The sequence below is a fragment of the Mytilus galloprovincialis genome, chromosome 8 (assembly GCF_965363235.1).
Source record: "Mytilus galloprovincialis chromosome 8, xbMytGall1.hap1.1, whole genome shotgun sequence".
In the NCBI taxonomy this organism is placed as follows: domain Eukaryota; kingdom Metazoa; phylum Mollusca; class Bivalvia; order Mytilida; family Mytilidae; genus Mytilus; species Mytilus galloprovincialis.
In genome coordinates, this window is record NC_134845.1 from 25,059,971 (window position 1) to 25,065,970 (window position 6,000).

Here is a 6,000-nt window from a genome sequence, read left to right on the forward strand (position 1 = left end):
TTATTTACATTTATGCATATAAAGTTTTAAATATTTATGTCCTTTAACTTAGATGATAATATAAACAGGTTTATTAAAATTAGTTAATTTCTGAAACAGCTTTGCGCGTCAGATCCTCTGATGTCATAGGTGTTTTCAGATTGATTTTTGTTTTTGCTGTACTTGTGTTTTCATTGGCAAATCAGAATAAAATCAAAATACCCATTTTTCTAAAATTGTGATTGTATGTTCAGGTGTTTGTGATTTTGTTTTTAAATCTTGTTTGTGGGTGTAGTGTTTTTGTATATTGTAGTGTTACACAATTTGTATTGTATACATGTTGTGTGTAATTCCTTGTAATTTTCGTTTTTTAAAGCTTTTATTGTAATCTTAGTTAGTAAATCACAACTCAACTCAAAATATGAGTAACTCAAGTAATTTTGACGGAACAGCGCCGCTCGGATGGTTCCTGCTGAAAGCCGATATAGAGTCTACAGCTTTTTTGAAAGGGTGGAACAGTGAACAAAAATTACAAAACTTGGTATCGAGAATTACTGGAAAAGCACTGAAATTCTATGAGAACAGGTCATATCCAGTACAAGCAGACTACGAAACCATATGCAAACTCTTTAACGATCGATTTGACTCAGTTGGCTATCCCTTACTCATTATGGAAAGTCTAGAGAATGTCTGCCCATATCCAGATGAGTTATTGGACGAATTTACAGACAGGATCGAAGAATTGGTAGAAGGGGCATTTCAAAATGAATCAGAAAATGTGAAAGAACATCTGATTATAAAATACCTCACTAATGCTTGTTGTGATGAAGAAGGGAAAGAACTGGTAAAAGCTGTTGCCGAAGGTTCAGTATACGAAGCAAAACGCTATCTCTGTACATTAAGTAAAGTTACAACTGAGAGATATTTAAAGCTAAAAAGTTTATGGGAACCTAAAACGAAAAAAAGAATAGATGATATTGATTTCAAGATTGAAAAGACCGGAGACCATGATCAAATTGTGAAAAGCAAAGAAACAGACGAAAATGTTGATTCCGGAGAAACAACTAGAACATGTATCAACGATGAACCAGAATGGTATACCCCATCTAAACATTCGAGCGAAGTGGACTGGAATGAGGCAATGGAAAAGAAAGGAGCTGATACCAACTTTAAGATAATAGAGACGGCAGACCACAGTCCCGTTATGATAGGACAAATAACGGAGCAGACGGCTCATAAAGGAGAGACAATCGAGAAATTATCAAACTCTGTAATAAAACACTGTACACCACCATGCCATTTCATAACTTTTGTACTGTAGAACACAAACTCAGTTTTCTTTCCAGGAAAGCAAGTCCATTCATACTTGTACTTAGCGAAGGCTAAACGAGAAGAAGTTGGACTAATACAGGTGTCTTGTAAAGGAGTTAGGTATAAATGAGCACTTATGTAATCCCAAATTAAAAACAAATCATTTGACAAGGATGTGATTTTGGGACGTGACCATAGTGTAAAAAATCTGTTGTAAAAGGGGCGTAATTGGTTCCTATTGTAATACATACACATTGTCGATAAACTTTATTGCTCAAACGGACATATATGTTGTCCTGGGAACAGTATTTCACATCTCATATTGGATAAGAATCTTCGTGTTGTTTATTCTTTAGTTTTCTATGTTGTGTCATGTTTACTATTGTTTTTCTGTTTGTCTTTTTCATTTTTAGCCATGGCGTTGTCAGTTTGTTTTAGATTTATGAGTTTGACTTTCCCTTTGGTATCTTTCGTCCCTCTTTTCCAACTTGCAGCTGCTAATGAGACTATATAAAATGTCACCAGTACCTGCGTAGAAAATTGACGAACCAGGATTACGTAAAAGAACGTCTCGACCTGTTTTATTCAAAATCATCCAAAGATATCTAGACCTTGTTGAAAAAAAATCCGTATTTTAATTTCACAAATAATACATGATGGTCTTGAAGTATAGGTTCCAGGTACTGGTGTAGTTACGTGTTATAGTGTTTTGTTTGCCTTGTATAATTTCAATTCGTACTTTATCTGGCTTTTTATTTATATATAAAATTTAGTCTTGGTATCTATGATGAGTTTATATTCAATCTTTACAGTTTAGTAAATTACATATGATAATACACTTTTGAAGTGGCTTGGTAGTTTTACAACCAATCATTTTGTTATGGTTCTATGGTAATTCTTTGTGTATTCTTATCTGTCATTTTTACTCACGTACTTTGTCTATAGCTATAGAGTGTCCATATTCCATTTTGTTCTCCTAGTTGAAATAGTAATTATTTGTACAATGTATTTAAAGTGAGAAAGATTATAACACAATGTTGACTACTGTACTCCAATTTTAACAATTTTACTTATTATGCTTGTTTGGTTTGTTCAAACATTGTTATCAACATAATGGAATTCTATGCGACTGTTAAATCAGTGAAAAGTTTATCCTGCTATACAATCAGGTTCGATAAACGACTCAGTTTTTAATTTTCCTTCTGGTTCGGAATTTTTGCTTTTTTTTTATACGGTCTTAGATTTTTCGGTATGCACATTTAGCGATTGTGCATTATTCCTGATTATGTTTTTTAGCTATAGACTGAAAGTGAATTTACATAACCAGTGATGCGCATTTTGCGGATTATAAATACATTTGAATTGTATTCAAACTCTTTGTATTTGTACTTCATTCACGCAAATGACAATACTATTTCGCACCTTGTCTCACTCTGTTTGGGGTTTATGGGAATCTCTCTGTGTTTCTATCCTTGTCAGTAGACTTTTTGAACTTTGGTATACTACTACTACCTCTGAGATATTTTTTCACGATGATCCATGTACAAGTTTACTACTAACTGATTTCAAAACATATTTGTCCCATTTCAGTGGTTATTAGTAAGTAATTAAGTAATGACTTTATTTAAAGAGTGTGACTCAATTAGCTTCGCTAATCTACCTTGAGGCCTTAATTATTAATTTAAAAGTATCAGATTTCAGTACTATGTAAAATATGAGGGACATTACCAAAGAAGCAAATAATATCTTGAAAAATACTTACAAGTAGGATCATATGACTACAAATTATGGTTTATTACAAATTATGTAGTATATATGATATAAATAAACAACGATATATCACGGCCGACACTCGGCTAACCGAGAGATTGGTCGGTTAATCTATATTGAGTATGCGGCTATATGGGAGATTGGTCTGTTAATCGGGTTGGTTATACGTCTGTTAAGAGTAAAACGCACAATTTAAGGTTAAACTCTATTAAATATAAAGATTTTTGGCATATTATAAGAACCAAATCAAAAAAAGAAAACTGTCTGACAAAATGATATCTATCATAGAACATTTTCCACTTGTAAAAACATTTCATAGTCTACGCAGTTTTCAGTAAAATCAAAAGGCGTCGCGCAAGTATGTAGTATTTATGCTTATACGCATAGCATTTTTTTTAATAAAAGTCGGAACAAACAATTTTAGATATCATTTAAAGGACAAAAAATAGTACTTTGGTTCTAAAACATAAATTTACATTGGTAAATATTTCATAATTGTAATAAAAAGTGAATATTACCACGTTTTAGTGAAAATTATGGGAATAAAGTCTGTTAATGGGTTGGACAATTGAAATTGTGTCAGTTAAGAGTAATTTAGCCACAGTTATTTTTGCTACCTTTATATTTTCCTATAGAAAAAGTTAAGAATGAGATGTTCCTGAGTAAAAAAAAATGATAATACGGTGCAACAGTATCCTACGGAAGCGAATTAGTGCAACACATTTTAAAAAAAAAATTTCGTCCTATATTTGCGTTACAACTCAAACCTTTTGCGTTATAATGCAAACCTTTGCGATGAAACGCAGACCTTTGCGATGAAACGCAGACCTTTGCGTTGTAACACAAACCTTTGCGTTGTAACGCAAACCTTTGCGAAATAACGCAAACCTCAAATATCTTGATTTCAATTGTTCATTAAGTTTTGTAAAAAATGTCCGTCTGTCATTCATTTCGGTTGTGATTTACTACGTCTAGTAAGAGCATTTTTATTGACTTTCTTTGCATTTTATTGAAGGGTGTGTCACTTCAATATAGTATGATATGGATTGGCCGCTGGAATACGCATGAATTTATTATTAACGTTTTCAATCAGCCTCAAGTTTTGTGTCTGTTCAAAGTAGCACGTTCTCAAATCCGACTGAAAGTGTCTTTTAATACAACACAGGGTACATATAACGTGTTGTCATTCTCATATGCACATGATATTTGTCACTGAACGTTTAACCCTAATTCGTAAGCATCGTCCAATTGGTTCTTTATTTCTATTACTTAATCATATGTTGTTTACAAATCATTCTCAAGTAGTAAATGGAAATGAGCAATGCAGCTACATTTGGTCATCTTGAGTTTTAATTCATTTTATTCCGTTTATTTCCTATCTTCATAAGTGTAGAAGAGAACGGCAGTTGTCCGCATGTAAACTTCTAGCATCTGTCACCAATTAGAGTACATCGAAATCTGTTACTGTTTCAACACCCAGGGATGTTTCTTAAACAATTATTATTTTTTCTCTCTTTTTTAGCAATGCATCACTCTCTACTGTCCTTATCTATTAATCTATATTCTGCAACTCCATCCAGATTATCGAGTATACCATGAGGGTTCAAAGGGGGGGGATTATTTCTGTATTCTTTAGATTGTTATGTCACGTTTCCTCCGTGACTTTTTTTCCTTTTACCTTTTATTTATCTTACTCATTATTCTTTCTCTATTCTTTATATTTTAGCGTCCCAATATATTTTACTTACTGATGTTTAGTTACATTACGATGTTTATCTCTGATCTATATACTGGTTACCAATGTAGATGACAAATCGGTGTCATTCATGACAATTAAACAGAATCCACATGACATATGCGACCATTCTTGGATGAAATTAACATTGAACTTTAATATTACACTTTTTGAAACCGTTTTTATCAATTTTCAATTTCCATTGTTTAAATTGTTCATTGTTCATGTGTTGTTTCCGTATATTTTATGTTTCATTGCTCATGATGTGTTGTTTTCGTATATTTTAGCCGCTCGTCTTTAGCCTACCCATTTGATTCAATAACACCCCATATAGCAATAAAATTATACTTTTATTGCCATTCATAACTCTCAACAGACCAATTAACAGACTGGGTTTTATACATCCGACCCATTAACAGACCAGGTTTTAAATAAAGATTGATTTATGTCACCAAAATACAGATTTTCGTGAAGATTTTTCACACAATGATTTCTTTATGATTAACAAACATAATGCCTGTCTTTTCTCGATGTTCAAAATATTGCATGCACGTTAATTCAACCAACGTGTCATTTTGTGTACAGTTTGTGTGTGTAAAATGTGTATACATTTATTGATGAGTAACCCGCCTTTTCATTTTATAGATCGTACATTGAATCTAGAAAAATAATAATTACATCACTGGATTCAGTACATTGAATTGTTTTGTTAGACATGAATATTTTTTATGATAAAAATATATTTAAAAAGTTATACAATGAAACATGCTGAACTTTCAATGATTTTCTCGATAACACCTGATTAACAGACTTTAGCCAACCCGATTAACAGACCAACCGCCGATATAGCCGCATACTCAATATAGATTAACCGACCAACCTCTCGGTTAGCCGAGTGTCGGCCGTGTATATGATATATACATGATATAAATCAATAGAACACATTTATTGCCTTAAACAATACAAATTGTTCAATGAACAAAGTAGCTTTGAAAATCCCCTCGATGTTAATCATCGTATAATGAATAAGAAAAACATATGATATAGTATTATTGCAGAAAGTTCAAACTATAAACAATGCAAACCTGGTTTCTTTAATATGTATTTGTAGATTTTCTTTGTAAAAATGTTTTAATATTTTATCATTACTGAATGCATTTCTTTAAAGTGACCTTTTTAAAATTCAAATGAAAAAAATATGGAAA